The following is an 18,726-nucleotide window of genomic DNA, read 5'->3' as shown; positions in this document are numbered from 1 at the left end:
TATCTTAACTATGATCTATTTTAAAGGAAAATGAAAAGGAAGATGTTTAGGAAAGAGTGTGTAAATAGTAGCCTGAGGTTTTCCCTCCGATTGTGAGAGCTTTCAGCATCTGTGAGCAGTTTGGTTTGCTGTACTTTGGAGATGGTCCCTCACTTGTGAGGAACTTGAGTAGATGGGAAAAACCTCTTTAGATCTAGAAATAAATGTTAGGCTTTTGCTGATGTTGGTTGCCTCCAGGACAATGTTTCTAAAAGTCTTGTGTATCTAATGGTGAGATACTCTTAAATGGCATGTGGATAAACATGAAACTCTTTATAGTTACGTATTTAATTTAGTGCATTTTAGAAAAATTACAGCATTATAGCATTATAAAACATGATTTCACATATATTATTGTTAAAGTAGTATTTATGTTTGAAAACCATAAGTTGATTTAAAGATAAATACTGGGCTTCCCTGGTGGCGCAGTGGTTGAGAGTCTGCCTGCCAATGCAGGGGACACGGGTTCGAGCCCTGGTCTGGGAGAATCCCGCGTGCCGCGGAGCAACTGGGCCCGTGAGCCACGATTACTGAGCCTGCGCATCTGGAGCTTGTGCTTCGCAACAAGAGAGGCCGCGACAGTGAGAGGCCCGCGCACCGCGATGAAGAGTGGCCCCCGCTTGCCGCAACTAGAGAAAGCCCTCGCACAGAAACGAAGACCCAACACAGCCATAAATAAATAAATAAAATTTAAAAATAATCTGTTTGTACTTTAAAAAAAAAAAGTACACACAATTACAATTTATCAGAGTTTAAGGCTATTTCCTTAAAAAAAAAAAAGATAAATACTGAGTAATTGATGGTAAAAAGAAATCGTGAAAGGGGTATACAAATGACTAAAGCTTGGGAATCAATGCCTGGGGGATTAGCCAAGAAGTGAGTTCTGGGGCCTGGCCTGTATCCCTTCAGAAACACCATCACCCCTGTGTTTTGAGAACCATCATAGTATAATGGAAAGGTTGCAGGTTGTAGGCTGAGATTATGCTCTGTGGAAAGAAAGATAATAAGATATGGGTTCCGCTGCTGAAGTGTTCACAGCTTTTGTAAGACACTGCGTACTAAGGGACCACTCTCAGCCTGATAGCCAAAGCACTGAAAGCCTCATAACCCACACTGGGCTCATCACATAGATGAGTTACTGCCATTGAAAAAGACAGCTCTGAGTTTTGTGTCTTTTGGACAAACACACAGTAAATTTAGCCTACAATGCTGAGATATATGACTCACGTTTGCCCCCTTAAAATTAGCCATCATTCTATACCTCCAAATCTTTTGCCTTCGATGAATTACTGCCTATAAAGACGCAACTACCATAATTTGGCTGCTTTCTGTTAGATGAGTGGTTCTCCACTGAGGGTAATTTTTTTCCACCCAGGGGACATTTGGCTATGTGTGGACACATTCTTTGTTGTCACAACTATGGGGGCAGTGCTACTGGCATCTAGTGGGTAGAGGCCATGGATGTTTCTAAAATTCCCACAATGCTCAGGACAGCTCCCCACAACAAAGAAATATCTGGCCCAAAATGTTAGAAGAGCTGAGGGTGAGAAACCTTGTGTTAGAATGATGTAGGCAGGAAGAATTGGACATAATGACTGCAAAACTCAATCACAAAGGCTCAGTGGTCATATGTAAATGCGTTTTTTTTTTTTTAATGTGCCCAATGCATTTTTTTCCCAGAGAAAAAGTATTGATAAAACAGTAAACTATCTGTGGTATGCTGAATACTAGACCCCCCAAAATGTCCAAGTCTTAATCTCTAGAACCTGTGAATATATTATTTTACATAACAAAAAGAATTTTCCAGGTGTGATTAAGTTAAGGATCTTGAGATGGGGAGATTATCTTGGACTGGCTGAGTGGGCCCAATCTAATCGCAAGGGTTTTTATCTATAAAAAGGGAGGCAGGAGAGTCAGCATCAGATAGGAGATATAATGATAAAAGCAGAGGTTGGAGTGATATGATTGAAAATTGAAGAAGGGGCCATGAGCCAAGGAATGCAGGCTGCCTCTGGAAGCTAAAAAAGGCAAGGATATGGATTTTCCCCTCTAGTTTCAGAAGGGATGTAATCCTGCTGACACCTTGATTTTAGCCCTGTAAGATTTTTTTGGACTTCTGACTGCCAGAACTGTAAGATATTAAACTTGTGTTGTTTTATACCACTAAATTTGTGGTGATTTGTTACAGCAGCAATAGGAAGCTAATACACTATCATTTGGTGTGCTTTGAGAATGGATATGTATTTCTACATATAGTGTAAACAGATTTCAGATTTTTACTGTATTAGAACACAAAATATAGTTAAACCTATAGTTATTGGGAACTTGTTTTCTCTAAGAGTGTGGGAGGCCCTCTGGGGATTTGCGTGAGGGTAGATGATCATACTGGTGAAGAAGTGCTGGTGGTGTAACAGCTGGTTGATAAAATCTTAAATAAGCCGACTTTCTCTATGCTGCCTTTTTTCACAGGCAATTTATGGGTAAAATAATTCATCAAGTGGTTTGGAAGATGCAGAGTGTGAGGAACTATCGTGATAATGGCTGTACAATTATTCATGAACTCTCCAAAATTATAAACATTTGTTATGCTCTCATGTGGATGGTTTTATTAATTTTTACAATAACCATATTAAATTAGTTGTTGTAATAAGATTATGTTTCTCACTGAAGCCTGTCTAAAATATTGCTTTACAGTTTGAGCCCTGAATAAGAATGGTATTGGGTTTATTTCTGGCCCATATCCAGTATGTTTGTAAGCAATCAGGTGGCATCATCCAGGGTGCAGCGTGGAGTCCTGTAACTGTCAACACCTAGTGTGTGTATTCATTGGTGCGCCTGTGTGCACAGCTGCAGCCTCCTGCTCAGACACAGCTCCCCACATCCACCCGCATCACGCTGAGTGCAGTTCCCTCATCTACCCTCTCCATCTGTGAAATGTGAAAATTTTAGAATTATTTAATAGTACACACATGCACACAGAGACACATGAACAGATAAGGGTAACTAACATTTGCAGAGTGCCTAATAGCTCACCAAGTGCTTTTTACCTCCGTTGTCTTACAGTCCTTAGCACAGTCATTGTTATTATCAACATTTTGCAGATTAGGAAATGGGAACTGAAGGAGTTTTGGTGATTTGTTTAATGTCAAAAAGGCAGTAGAGGCAGGTGGGACTCAAATTGTCTTTCTCTGACTTGGCAACCACTGGTCCGCCTGCTGCTAGGTGGCTCCATGGCATCTGGACTTTCAGAGATGGGCAGTTATAGAGCTTGGCTGAGGTCACTGTGGTGATCCTGCTGAGCACTTATATAGCAGGAGTGCCCTATATGTGGCCCAGTCAGCTGGCACCCAACGTTCTCCTTTTAAGACTTTATTTTTCTGCCTCTGGGCCTTGGGAGACCTCCTCTTGAAACTTCACTCTTATTAGTCTGGGGGAGGGAAGGTATTTCTCTGGCTCCTGGCTGTAGTATAACCTTCTCCCCAGGGTCCCCTGGTTCTTACTTCTTAGACCCTTTTATGGATTTACACTCTCTGAAATCTACTTTTTTACATTGAAGTATAGTTGATTTACAAAGTTGTGTTAGTTTTAGGTGTATAGCAAAGTGATTCAGATATATATATATTCTTCAGATTCTTTTCCTTTATAGGTTATTAGGAGATATTGAATATAATTCCCTGTGCTATACAGTAGGTTCTTGTTGGTTATCTATTTTATGTATAGTACTATGTACCTGTTAACCCCAAACTCCCAACTTATCCCTTTTGCCCCCCTTTCCTTTTTGGTAACCATAAGTTTGTTTTTGAAGTCTGTGAGTCTATTTCTGTTTTGTAAATAAGTTCATTTGTATCATTTTTTTAGATTCCACATGTAAGTGATATCATATGATATTTGTCTTTCTCTGTCTTACTTCACTTAATATTATCATCTCTAGGTCCATCTGAAATCTATTGAATAAACTAACATGAAGTGAAATGAATGATTAACTACTTCATTGTTCCCTTTTCTTAATCCCTTGAATAAGGTGCACCACTAATATTACATAATATTGTGGTAAATTCTATTAAAAGTTGAGTGCAGGTCTTTGGTCAAAAACGTTAACCCTTGATTCTACTATCGTTTTGAGGATGCATTTAAACTATTGTTTAAATTTATTTTGCTTTGTTTGGGAAATTTTAGGCTCCATTTAGGGCTACATGGTTGTGAAATTTTCAAAAGTAACTACCTTTGGGAGATTTCTATTCCAGGGTTTGATAAAGAATAGCAATAATATTAAAATATTTATTAGAGGCAAAATTATTTTCTGTAATATTGAAAACAAAAAGACAAAAATAAAAATGCTTGGGACTTCCCTGGTGGTGCAGTGGTTAAGAATCCGCCTGCCAATGCAGGGGACACAGGTTCGAGCCCTGGTCCAGGAAGATCCCATATGCCGCAGAGCAACTAAGCCCATGTGCCACAACTACTGAGCCTGCGCTCTAGAGTGCGCGAGCCACAACTACTGAGCCCGCACACCACAGCTACTGAAATCTAAGGCCTGTGCTTCGCAACAAGAGAAGCCACTGCAATGAGAAGCACACGCACTGCAACAAAGAGTAGCCCACGCTCGCCACAACTAGAGAAAGCCCACGTGCAGCAATGAAGACCCAACACAGCCAAAAATAAATAAATTAAATAAATAAATTTATATATTAAAAAAATGCTTGTATGGTTGAAAAGGTTGCCATGTCCCCGGCTAAGTACCTCACGTGGGTAAGGTAGCCTGACTATTATATCCATATTTTTTTAATCACAGAAAATTGCCTTGGTGGATGAATTAGCACTCTTATTACGAACTTATTTATTACCATATTACAGACTTAAATAAGCAAAATCAACATGACCTGGCCATAGGCTTTTAGTATCCAGAGATAAATTCTACATGTTTGGATTGAAAATAAAATTTTTTACTCTATGTGGAAAGCCATCAGAAGAATTATAGATGGAAAACCAAGACAGGAGAATTTTTTAAGACTTGAAAATTCTACAACATAGAGAAAAGGGGAGAAAAATGTATAGTGACATAAGGTATGGTATAGACGGTACAGGGAAGGGTTGGTCTCATTTCTTTACTTCATACTGATACAGTTTTATTTTGCAGATTTTTAAGTTCATGAGGAAGCGAGAAAGAAAAATTAGCAAAGATGGAAATAATGTACTAATTTCTTATTCAGTAGAATATGACTAAGTATTATTTCATGGTTATGCATATAAAATACAATTCAAAATGAAAGATTGAAATGTGTGGCATTTGAAAGATATTCATATTTTGGACACACCATGGGTATAAAAAATTCTTATTCTTTCTTCTTACCACTTTTGATGATAGTAAGACGGTGTTAAGGTGCATCCCTTTCCGTCAGCCTTTTATGCTGTATTTTGTATTATTTGCATTTGTCTTCTTACTGATTGAGCTTTCAGTGTAGTTGACTGACATCATTTTTTCCTTAGAGTTTTTATTACATTAAGAATAAATGTATTTATTCCTTAGAGTGAGACATTAAACTAGTATATTAACATTTTTTCAAAGATAGTAAAATTTGCAAAATACTCAGAAATATTTTCTTTATGAATAGCATAATTCAGCTGTAGGTATTACTGGAGAAACTGGAAAAACAAATTATTGCCTTTTAGTCGTCCCTTCCTTTTGTAGCTACACCAGCAAATAGGATGACAATACAGTCCAAAAATATTTCCATTTCTTTTAAGAGTGAGACCTTGAGGTCCACTTGAATTCTTACACTGTCTCCCCTTCCCAGAACCTTTTAAAATTTTGGCAACTTTTTGCAATTAGGTAATGGAAGTGCAATTCCTATGCAGAAGCTTATTCTACAAGGTGCCAAGTTCAGATATTATAAAGAAAATACCCTACTCTACCTTAGGAAATGATTCTATCATTAAAATAATACTGACAATTCACAGATAGCAATGGGAAATGGGTTGTTGAGATCTGAAAACTCTCCATTTCAGTAGGAGAAAGATGTACAACTGGTTTAAACCAAATGACAAACTCTCATTAATGAAAAAAACCCAACCAAACAACTACCCATTTAATAATGCTTTATGTCTACTGGTCTATCTTTTCACAGCTTTTGGGCTCAGATGCTTATAAATGATCAACCGTGTGCCACCCCACTCCTTTAGGAAGGCAAGCAGAGAGAGGCACTTGAATCTGAATCCTGACTCTAACTTAGTAGCTGGACAGTACTGGGCAGTTTGTATAACCTCTCTGAAGCCCTATTTCTACAGATATAAAATGGGAATAATGACCTTTGCCTTCCAGGATTGTTTTTAGGATTACAGATAGTCTATATAAAATGTCTAGTGCAATCGTATTCACCCAGAAGGTTCTCAATGCACAGTGATTAAACTTGAGAAGACAACACTTCTTGTAAACTCATACTCTAAGTGTGGTCCCCATGGCATGTTTGGCTTACATCACCTGATACTGAAAGCCTGAGTGAATGCAGGACACTCTGAGATTTCAGACCTGATGACATCGTGGTAGGGTCCCAGAACCTGAACCTGTCTGACTTCTGAAGAGGTTACTTAGTGAATCCACTTAAAAAATTTAGCTCATTTCAGGTCTTGGCCCCCAAACCTGGTTTCATGAAATGTTTGACTTTTCAGCCTACTCTTCTGATCATATAGAGGCAAAGTCACGGACTCTGCTAGTCAACATTCACAGCACTTTGGCTTGGCTGAGAGAAGCCAATGATGTAAAAACAGAATGTTTGCAACATGACAATATTGGGTTAAATAGCTGGACTCTTCTTTTTATATGAGCTTATTTGAGGCACAGTCAGGGTAACTGGAATCATATGATTGGAAGGATTCCTGAGGGTTCGTTTGGAATCACTGAATCACTGAAGCTCAGGCTGGAAGAAATCATGTGGTCCTATCCACCTGCTTCCCAGCAGGATCACCCACACTCCCTTTCACAAACCAGAATTTGTCCTGTCCCTTAAGAGCTGCTGAGAAGGGAGTTCTGGATGTTTTAAACAATCACTAAAGACGCTTATGTATTGTGCCTAGTTATAGCTCTTCCCACATCTAAATAAAGCAAAAAAGAATTGCCGTTTTCAATGAATGGTCTATCAATCTTAGTATATGAAGTAAGGTTAAATTTATATTTTCTCTCCTATGATTTTATTCTCCTTTTTCCAACCAGGAATATTAATTTATTTAACAAATATTTTATGAGTGCCTACAATATGCTAGGCTCAGGGCTTGGTATGATTTTGGTAAATATGGAAAGGAGCAAAGGATAAACTTTGTCTTCTAGAATCCAGAGTCTCACTGGGGAGAAAGACATGTGAAAGAATAATTAAAATATGATAAGCACTATAATAGAGGTATGAAAAATTCTATGAAAGTACAAAGGAGAAAACAAATAATTTAAAAAGCGGGTGCTTTTTCTCTCTGGACTTTTTCTGGAAAACTCATCCTTCATTCAGAAGATAACAATTCTCTATTCTTTCTTTCTGCACTTAGAAGCATATTTCACAAAACGTAACGTCAGAAAGTTCTTCCTCTGTAGCCTGAGTCCCTGGTGCAGAAGGGAGAGTGGGAGGGGAACTGGTGCTGACTGAGTGGTAACCACAGCCAGCGGGAGGTAGTTAGTATTTTTCTCATTTTCGAGATTTTATTCACCACTGAATTTATGGTGTAATAGGTGCTCAATGAATAGCGTTAAATAAGTGAAAGAGGAAACAGCATCAGAGAGGTTAAGTGACATGCCTGAAATCACAAAGCTGGTAAGTTCTTATATGTTCTGTGGCCTTTACACAACTCTAAGCCACTTAAACCTTTTCCAATGATTTCAGAGTGGATGGAGATGGAGAATATCAGATTATATTTCTTTGTATTAAGGGTCTTCCTACACTTGAAGGTCAAATCCAATAGTTTCCCTTTCTTGTTGCATAGCCATTGCATCAATCCTAATGGTGAAAAGAGCTGGCTCTGGAGTCCAACTCTTTGGGTTCAAATCCCAGCTCCTCTGCTTGCTAGCTACTTCACAAACTGTAGTCTTCCCATCGATGACATGAGAACAACAATAACGTTTCTCTCATAGAGCTGCTGTACTGACGAAAGGAGATAACCAACATAACGTGCTTAGTGTGGAGCCTGAATATAGAAGCCCTTCATACACATGGGCTAATATCTGTCTCAAGTGTCAAAATATCCTTGAGAGGCAGTGACAGTCTCCCTTAGTGACCTGTTTCAGAGACCCAACCAGGAAATTCTTCTTTGCGTCTAACCCAAAGCATCACTTTCTGCTGTAATTGAAGACCATTTCCTCGGGTTCTAGTCTCTGAGGAAATTCAGAGCAGCTGGTCTTTCATATTCTTGATGACTTTTATTAAGCCAGCCACACTTTAGAGTTTTTGTTTCTAGACTAAATACACCCCCCAGTCAGAAAGTCTTTCTACATAAACCTTTTTTTTTTTTTTCCTCTGTCTAATATTTCAGTCTTCTTTGGACCCTTAAGGAACAAGGCCATTGGTGTAAAAATTTTGCAGATGGAAAATATAAGAGATTTTTTTTGAAAATAGAGTCTACAATTGCTGACCTAGAGTTATTGGAAACTCTTAGCCAGGGTTATGTGATGAAACAGTTGCTAATGAAATAACTCAAGGATGAAAATTTCCCTGGATATTAAAAATACACACCAATCCATGTTTATGTATATTTTATCTACAGTAATTCATCTTGTAAATGTGTAATGTGTTGGCCTATTTTTCTTACTGTGTCAAATAGAGATTCTGACTTGGCCATTGCCATGCCAGAAACAGACTGAACCTTTTCTACAAATATAAACCAATTTGCAAAAAGAATAGAATAATTCTGGAAAGACCTGTTGAGATAATTTATCTCATGTCTCATGACCATACACCAAGTTAGTGGGAGTGAAGTATTCTGACTTCAAGCCTCTTTATTTGATATCAAGAGCTGCCTTTTATGTTGATTTCAATAAACAAATAGGCTACTATTGATATATGAAATGAAATTGCTTAATAATGACCTGAAACTATGTCATAGAAAGACAGAGGAAGACTTTCCGTAATGTTTTGAACAAATATAATTTTCCCATTTTCTGGGGTTATAAAGAGCAGATAGTAATAAAATCCTACAAAGAATATAAGTGGGAAGGTTGCTCTCTCATTCTCCTTTTCTTTGTTATTATACAAATGTCACTTCCTATGTGTCCAGCTTCTATCTGGATTGAACACAGAAAAGGGCAGTTGGTAGTAATATTATTTCATATTCTTAAACTGATCTCCCTTGGCTTTTACAATTACCTAATGTCTGTTTTTAAGCACGTTTTAGACTTAGAAGATTGCAACCTTGGCTCAGAAAGGAGCAGTCTTATTCCTCAGGCTATTTTCTTAAGCTCTGAAAGCTTTAGTGAAATAATGCATTATTATGTCACATATGGTGCTCATCTCAGATGACTGCTAGAAGCTGCTGAGTTCTATATCCGTAAGAGATATCCATATGTGGTTAGAGTGAGTTTGTGTGTCAACATTTATATGGAGATAGACTTCCTGTGCTTTTCATCCCTCAGTATTTGGAACACTTTATTTGTAGTGGGAGAAAGAAAAATCTAAACATATCTTTAAGTATAGGACACTCAAGTGAGTCCTAAGGAGCTGGTTTTTGAATAAATTATCCTGTGTTTCCTAATATGAAAAACACTCTCCAGTGGATTTTTGTTATTAAAATGTTCTCTTTCCCAATGAGCTCTCCTCAAAATTATAATTACTAGTAACTGTTTTGATGGAGAATTTGAACAGTTCTGCCACTTTTTTTTTATATATAGATTTATTTTATTTATTTTTTGGCTGCGTTGGGTCTTTGTAGCTGCGCGCAGGCTTTCTCTAGTTGCGGCGAGCGGGGGCTACTCTTCGTTGTGGTGCGCGGGCTTCTCATTGTGGTGGCTTCTCTTGTTGCGGAGCACAGGCTCTAGGCGCACAGGCTTCAGTAGTTGCAGCACACGGGCTTCAGTCGTTGTGGCTCGCGGGCTCTAGAGCGCAGGCTCATTAGTTGTGGCGCACGGACTTATTTGCTCCGCGGCATGTGGGATCTTCCCGGACCAGGGCTCAAACCCGTGTCCCCTGCATTGGCAGGCACATTCTTAGCCACTGCACCACCAGGGAAGCCCATGCCACATTATTTTTAAGCACACAAAGGGAGGAGTGAAAATAGTCTTGAGAGGCAATCTAGTTGCAAAAGCAACAACAACAACAACAGCAAAACACCCAGAACAATGGATATCTAGTTTACTATATGAGAGAACTTCTGGATACTCAATGTTCTGACTTAACCTGGTCTCAAATCTTATATTCTATGTGAGCGTAGTGCTGGTAACATATCCTTCTATTGCAAAAGTGTAAAATGACTCCTCTTCCATATTTACCATAGTCTTCCATTTCTTAAAAGCCTCCTCTAGGCCAATGAGAAAAATTTCATCACAGGCACTTATGTTACATGATGTTTCGAGTCCAAGTCATAATGGCAAAACAATGATTGAGAAACAACCCAGCAGTTGTTTGAGAATATCACTGGCCAATGACTCAGTCCCCAACATTTCAGACAAATTGTTTTGGGAATTATATGGCCTCAAGGAGAGAAAGGCAAACTTGTTCACCCACATGTTGCAGGGAAGCCAGGAAGGTGGTAATTTGTTCCCCTGTATAAAGGTGTTCCACCCACACCTACCCACAAGTGGGAGTGAGCAATGGGGCTTTTGGCCTAAAGGGTGGAGTCACACTTGTCCCCCTCATTTCCTTGTAAGGATGTTGGGGAGACCAATGAGATCATGTCTGTGACGTAGATTGACTGGAATGTGCTCATGTTGTCCAATGTAAATTATGCCAATAAGAATTTTTTTTTTAATTTCCCATTTCTTTTCTCACAACTCTGACAAACCATTGGCAACCTGTGCAGATTGTCCCCTGTCCTTAAGTTCAAGTCCCTCTGCTAGCACACCCTGGGTAATTCATTTTTGGTCTGTGTGTAAGTGGCCAAATCTTAGCTCTTTGTCCTGCAGAACCTTCCCATAGACAGCTATATCTGTTCTGAGTGAGGAACTGTACAGAAAAGTACAAAGGAAGACTTGTAGTCGGCCATGCTGTCTAGAAAATTTATCATAAAATCACATAATATTGAGTTCTCTAGACCTTGCCTGAGATGGTATTCAGAAATCCTCTATTCAAAACTGCTTCTTTAGACACCTTGTATATTTTCATGTGATATAAGATGTTCTGCATGAGGAAGCTATCTGATTACATGCTTTTAAGAGAGCCGGAAAGACCTTTGACCATTATGTATTAATTTATTTCCTTTTGGTACTCTCCCTCTAAAACATAAAACCAATTTAAAACCAGTGGTTTCAATGGAAATTTTCCTAAAGTCCATTTTTATTTTCTGATGTTATCAGGGAATCACTGGTGAATATTCAAATAGCTGTGATATCCTGCTTTTAAGAAATGTAGCAGCTAACAAAAGAGAGAAAGAGGAAGAAAGATTTGAGGATTGGTTTTAGAAAATTACTATCAATTTAGTTATATTTACATGGATTTTGGATCTATTTTTTAGCACTTGTCCCATCAGATTATTACTCTTAAAACAGTAATTTCTTGATGTCTATTCTCTAAATTCCTTTGCACATACCTGATAAGCTAATGTTTTAAATGCTACTGTAAATGATGTCTTTTTAAAAGTTTCATTTTCTATTTGTTTAATGTTTGCATATAGAAGTTAATCGCTTTTTGGATATTGGACCTTGTATCCAATGGGCTTGATATATACATTTATTAATTCTAATAATGAATAACAAAAATTATATTTTTCCCTTTCCTATTCTTATGCCTTTTATTTCTGTTTCTTGTCTTGTGCATTCACTGGGACCTCCAGTATAATTAGAACAAAAATGGTGATAGTGGGCATCCTTGCCTTGTTCCAAAAGTCACGAGTAAGGAAAATGTTTGTTGTAGGACTTTTGTAAGTACACTGTCAGATTTTAAAAGTCCCCTTGGTTTGCTAAGTACTTTTATTATCAATGGGTGTTGAATTTTATCAAATGCTTTTTGAAGCTATTACATTTATTATGTGATTTTCTCTTTTTTTCTGTAAATGTGGTGAATTCATTGATTGATTTTTGAATCATAAACCATCCTTGCATTCCTGAAAAAAGTCCATTTGGTCATGCTAAGGTTGTTTATGATTTTTGCATCTATGTGTCTGCTATTTTTCTTTCTTATAATGTCCTTGTAAGGTTCTGCTGGGCTGTTAAATAATAGAAAAGTGTCTCTTGTCCCTTTTTTCTACTGTCTGGAAGTATTTGTTTTAGATTAATGTTATTTATTCTTTAAATTCTGAGATAATTCACTGGTGAAACTATCTGGAAAGTAGAGTTTTCTTTGTGGGAAGGTTTATAAAAATAGGTTTAATTTCTTTCATAATATCAGACAATTCAGGTTTTCTATTTTTTTTTGTGTCAGCCTGGTAATAATTTCATATAAATAGTCATATTTACTGGCATAAAGTGTTTCATAATATCTTTTAATAATCTTTTAAATGTTAGCTGATAGTTTACAATGCTATTTCTACAACCAGTAATAATGCCAAATACAATGATCAGTTCTTGAAGTTTGCCAAGCCATTTCCTATTATCACAAAAATTTACACAATTAAATGAGGTGAAATAATACTGACATGAATCGCACACTCTTTTTTATCTCTGTGACATCAAATGTTTACATTAATATGAAAGTACTTCTTCAGCCACAGGGGGAATCAAATGCTAGTTATACTTGTTTTTGGAGACTTGTGGCTTGTATAACCTGAGGCATACTGCCAATAGCTTATAAATATCACCTTTCAGTTGCCTTTTGTTCTTGAGATTATTCCAAGGATGTGTTGGTAAATGCATAGATTCTCTAAATGAAAAGTGTGATGTTCAGTGGGAATGATAAGGAAAGTTTTTAACTAAAATATTTCTGGTGTCAGTTATTTCAACTTCAAGCAGCATAGGCTAGTAATTCTGTCACAAAATTAAGCATGTTTAGCTTCATTAGTTACTGACTGGGTGACTTGGGTGAGTAACCTAAGTATCTTGTAGTACTCTTTTCCAGGATATGAAGTGGAGTTAACATGATTTTCCCTTTGTGTATCACTGATGCTCACAGCAAATAATGAAATATTGTATGTAGTGCCTTATGCTCCAGGGAACATCCAGAAAGAAGGTCTTAGCCTATGAAGTTGATGGGAGCAGTTCTGATCTTTGATAATTTTTCTCTGGGCCAAAACTAAAGCAGGAAAGGTAGCAATGGAAAGAGATCTCTGAGGAACTTCAAAATGTCAGTTGACCATGGCTATAGCTCTTTATGCCATTGTGAAGCATCAAATGGGACTGTTCCAGAAACTGATGGTGGAAGCACACTCTTCCTTAGACCGTGAATGGAATGATAAAATCAGAAAGAATAACCAAACAAAAAGACTTTCTCTAATTATTCCTAGACTGCCTTTGTAAGAAAGTGAATTTTGAGCTGGGAGGGACTGTAGAGGTCATTGAGTCTGATGCCCTAACATTCCTCTAAAAAAAAAAACTGAGCCCTCAAAGATTAAGTGACACCTATATAGAGAAACTGATGCTACAGATGTGTCTTGCTTTAAGGAAAACCAGATTCCAAAATTCTAAATGTGAAAACAGATAAACTAAAGGGTCATTATTACTTTACAAAGGACTTTTATTATTCAGTAAGTAACCCGCTGAGCATTTATTAAGCAGCAAATTCCCGGTGAATTCAAGAAGTGATTTAACTTGCAAACACTTGATTTTCATGCAGTTTCAGCAGCACATTTGTTGAGGGAAGCAAGGTACGCTAATATTCTTTCTGTGACTGGCCAGTGTGAGCTCAGTCATTTACCTGGGTGTTTGCCAGGGCACACATAACTAGGGACAATTTATGGCATTTTCCCAGGTGGTGAGGTATGTGGATGTTGTTGCTTTTACTGAACAAAATGTGGAGCCTGTGCTGTACAAGCCAGAATAGAGAGGGTGGTCCATGAGCTAGGGATGGAGGGCCTTTCAAGTCTGAGGCATTGGCAGGATATTGCTTTCCTTCTTGTCAGCCACACCTTCAAGACTTTTTTAATGGATACAGCACATTTTATCACAAAGGTATATTAAAAATGGAACAGAAGTTGGGTGGAGTAGCAATACCACAGTTGAAAACCTTCACCTCCAAGTTGACAGGGTGGAGTGAGTAAGGCACCCCTTGCCAAGCCTGTTTATCTTGGCTCACACCACCAGCAGGGGAGTGTGAGGGCCCCCTCTGGCCACTAAACTGAAGTGTTCTTCTTTTGCCTCAACTCCCTCCATTCCCAAGGGGTTTCCTGTCAACAGTCTCAACAAAGGGTTTTGATAGAAAAAAGGAAGGGTTATGTAGGTTCATTACCTTTAAGGCATCCATTCATGAAAAAAAGCAAGTGATCATGAAAAGAGATAGCATTAAGGATAGATTGTTTTAAATATGCTTCAAGATATTGTGCCTTGAGACTTTTCCATAAAACTATGAAATCATTAGGCTAGGTTATGGTTAGAAACACTCTCTTAGAGATGCCTGTGCAAAAAGCCTCATGGAAATTTGAAATATAACAATAATAATTAACATACATCGAGGGCTGTTCTAAATGCTCTCTCTATATTAATTCATTTAATCTTTATAACACACTATGTAGTAGGCAACTATCATCATCATCATCATCATCATCATCATCATCATCATCATCCCTATTGTCCAGACGTGGAAGGTGAGGTACACAGAGGTTAAAAAGCTTGCCCACAGTTGCACACTTAGTAGTAAGTGGCAGAGGCTGGATTCAAACTCAACCAGTCTGACTGGGAATCTTAACACCTATGCTCTGCTCTGCGACTTCTTTAAAATTGAACATAAGATAGATTTTAAAAGAAATACCTGAAAATCAACAGTTGTCTCAGAATCAGAATAAGAGTGAAACAAAGGCAGGAAAATAAAATTATAATGAAAAACAAAAAAATTTTTTTCTCCTCAGGTAGTGTTGTATAAAATGTACTTTCATGTAAATGTTAAGGACAAATAATAGAGAAACTGTTTAATTTAATGAATAATAAACTCAAGTTATTTATACCAAAGGCAAAAAATTGTTTTTAAAACTGTTATAAAGAAATATAAAATGATTTAGGCAAATTCATGGGTGGTGGTAGTCTCATAATAGATTTTGAAGGCAACGAGGGTGTCTCTAATAACTGAATCTGAAAATTCACTCAGCCTTTTTTTCACTAGAAAATTCAAGGAATTTTACTCTTTAATCAGGGAGGGCAACCAAGCCCTTCTCCCTCAATTTTTGGTGCCAAAGTATGTGATACTAAACTATGTGTTGCCCATTCAATAACCACATGTAGTAATTTTGATGGACTTATGACCTTGTACCATTTTTCACTACAAAGCGTTTCTTAAATGTTAAAAGAACAAAAGTCCACCAGAAATGGAAGCGTCAACAGAAGTGAAAGTTTGATCATTCAAAGAAGTGAATCTGTTTCTTACTTGTAAAGCACTACCTTAATAAGATATCTAGCTACAAAAATCCTCCGATTTATTTATTTCAGCATCAAAATTGATTTCTGGGAAGGTTGGCTGACTAAGCAGATGTAGGAAGCATATCTTCTAACTCGAAATATGTAGTAATGCCAGCTATAATATAAATTAAAAAATATTAGCTACAAAGCTAAGTTCAAAAGCCAGAAAGGGAAATCTTTTAAGTAGCAGGAAATAGAGGGAACTTAAATCATTGTAATGAGTGGTGGTTGATGCCATGTGGGCCAAGGGTATTAGCATGGTTATATGCTTTAGAAGCTAATGTCTAAAGCACTTTGTACAATGGGGAAATATATTTGGGAATAGCCTGTCTAATTCATACAAGGAGGTAGAAGTCCAGAGGCAGGCTTGGGATATAGCATGGGGATATGGCTTGGAAACAGATCATCCTCCCTGGCCATGGTGGAAATTGGAAGTCCAAATCTAGGCTTCTTGTGGGACCCAAGTTTGAATAACCCAAGTAGTGCAGAAACACAACTAGAGTCTAACCCAAGAGATGGGTTAAACAAAACCTAGATAAACTGAAGGCATAAGGAAAGCATTCAGAATGAAGACCAGAGAGATAAAGAGATGGAAAATATCAGAGAAGTTAAGAAAATATGGAAGATAGGAAAGAGTAGTTCCAATATACATCTAATGGAAGTACAAAAATCTTCCCTATAAATCAAAGTAATAGTTATTTTTTATATAAAAGAAGAAGCAATGTCACCTACATATAAGAAATTTAGATATTGAAGCTAATTATTAGAAAAATGCAAATCAAAACTACAATGAGGTACCACCTCACACTGGTCAGAATGGCCATCATTAAAAATCTACAAATAACATACGCTGGCAAGGGTGTGGAGAAAAGGGAACCCTCCTACACTGTTGGTGGGAATGTAAATTGGTACAGCCACTGAGGAAAACAGTATGGAGCTTCCTTAAAAAACTAAAAATACAGTTGCCATATGATCCAGCAATCCCACTCCTGGGCATATACCAAGAGAAAACTCTAATTTGAAAAGATACATGCACCCCTATGTTCATTGCAACACTATTTACAATAGCCACGATGTGGAAGCAGCCTAAATGTCCATTGACAGATGAATGGATAAAGAAGATGTGGTACGTATACACAATGGAATACTATTCAGCCATAAGAAAGAATGAAATAACACCATTTGCAGTAACATGGATGGACCTAGAGATTATCATATGAAGTGAAGTAAGTCAGAAAGAGAAAGACAAATACCATATGATATTACTTATGTGTGGAATCTAAACTATGACACAAATGAACTTATTTACAAAACAGAAACAGACTCACAGACATAGAAAAAAAATTTATCGTTACCAAAGGGGTAAAGGGGTGGGGGAGGGATAAATTAAGAGTTTGGGGTTAGCAGATACAAACTACTATATATAAAATAGATGAACAACAAGGTCCTACTGTATAGCACAGGGAACTATATTCAATATCCTGTAATAAGCCATAATGGAAAAGAATATGAAAAAGAATATGTATATATATGTATAACTTAGTCACTTTGCTGTACACCTGCAATGAACACAACATTGTAAATCAACTATGCTTCAATTAAAAAAAAAGAAATTTAGATATTGAAATAGAGAATAGGTTTTCTACCTCTCTTTTCAATAGCTCTTCTGGAAATGTGGAAGTTTAATTAATTTTTCCTGCTCTGAGCTGTGGAGACTCCCTATGGATTAGTTTTCTGACTGCCTCTGTGGAGCCCTTCAGGTATCAACAGCTGCAGATTATTTGTGTCTTTTCTCTTTAAAAGATCTCAGGCTCTAAAGTGGATAACTCCATATAATTCAATTAGGATGTTCTATAGAGAAGACCATCAAATGAATAGCCAAAGTTCCCAAAGTCCTGCTTTTTACTTTTGTAGCAGATTTGGGAGAGATGGTCTAGATAATTGAGTACTTACTCCTCTTAAAACTTGGTGTACATAATCAAGAGTTTTAACTTTTCTACTTTAAAACATCCTCTCATCAAAGAAATTAAAAAATGTTTCTGAACTGTAAAGCATCTGAAGAATTGTCTTTTCTATAATACTCTCAAAGAAGGTTTTGATATCACATACATCTTAATTGTTACCTTTACGTTTTCATATTTAAAAAATAATTTTACTCTTATTCCTTTTAAATCATCTTCCTTCCCCCTGATTCATGCTCCATATTCTTTTTTATTTTTTTGGTTTTTTTTTTTTCGTTTTTAATTTTATATTGGAGTATAGTTGATTAACAATGTTCTGTTAGTTTCAGGTGTTCAGCAAAGTGATTCAGTTATACATATACATGTATCTATTCTTTTCCAAATTCTTTTCCCATTTAGGTTATTACACAATATTGAGCAGAGTTCCCTGTGCTATGCAGTAGGTCCTTGTTGGTTATCTATTTTAAATATATTAATACATGCTCCATATTCTTTAAAATGTTTTTCCTCGAGGATTTTGGTTGCAGATTTGTAGAGAATTGATAAAAAGGAATTACACATTTTAAACACTCCCTCCCCACCAGTCACACAGACTCAGACACACAGACACAGACACAGACACACACACACACACAACAGGAGAGACTGGGTGTGCCACACTGAGAAGTAAAGAAGGCAAACAATCCAGCATCTCCAGAGGCATTGAAAAGAGGGTATCTTCACTGATAGATTTAACAGTCCCCTGCTTTCTCTCCAAAAGCTGGTTCCAAGTGGGTTTACCCATAAGCATGGGACAACAGGATGACTAAATTTGACTAACATTAGGCTAACTTTATATGAATGAGAGAATCATAAATGTGTAGTTCCATTCAACACATTTCAGGCAATCATACCTGACGTGCAACAAGAGATATGACGATTATTACTCAAATTCCTCTTTGGTTCAAAAACTTCCTGAAATGGTTATGACTTAAATATATATATATATTTTTAGGTAACTGCTGCTAATGTCAGAGTGGTAGTACCTTGGCTTTTTTTTAACCTCATTTGGAAAATAACCTCTTC

At 37.1% G+C, this 18,726-nt stretch overlaps 1 protein-coding gene across 3 annotated transcripts in view; it reads right to left on the bottom strand.

The window, feature by feature from the left end:
* The window catches only part of COL8A1 (collagen type VIII alpha 1 chain), a 153,051-nt gene that overhangs the window by 95,501 nt on the left and 38,824 nt on the right, over positions 1 to 18,726 (bottom strand). The window lies entirely within an intron of this gene.

Source organism: Eubalaena glacialis, chromosome 6 (genome assembly GCF_028564815.1).
Source record: "Eubalaena glacialis isolate mEubGla1 chromosome 6, mEubGla1.1.hap2.+ XY, whole genome shotgun sequence".
Classification (NCBI taxonomy): domain Eukaryota; kingdom Metazoa; phylum Chordata; class Mammalia; order Artiodactyla; family Balaenidae; genus Eubalaena; species Eubalaena glacialis.
Note: the sequence above shows the minus strand (reverse complement) of the source record. Positions and strands in the feature narration are given on the sequence as shown.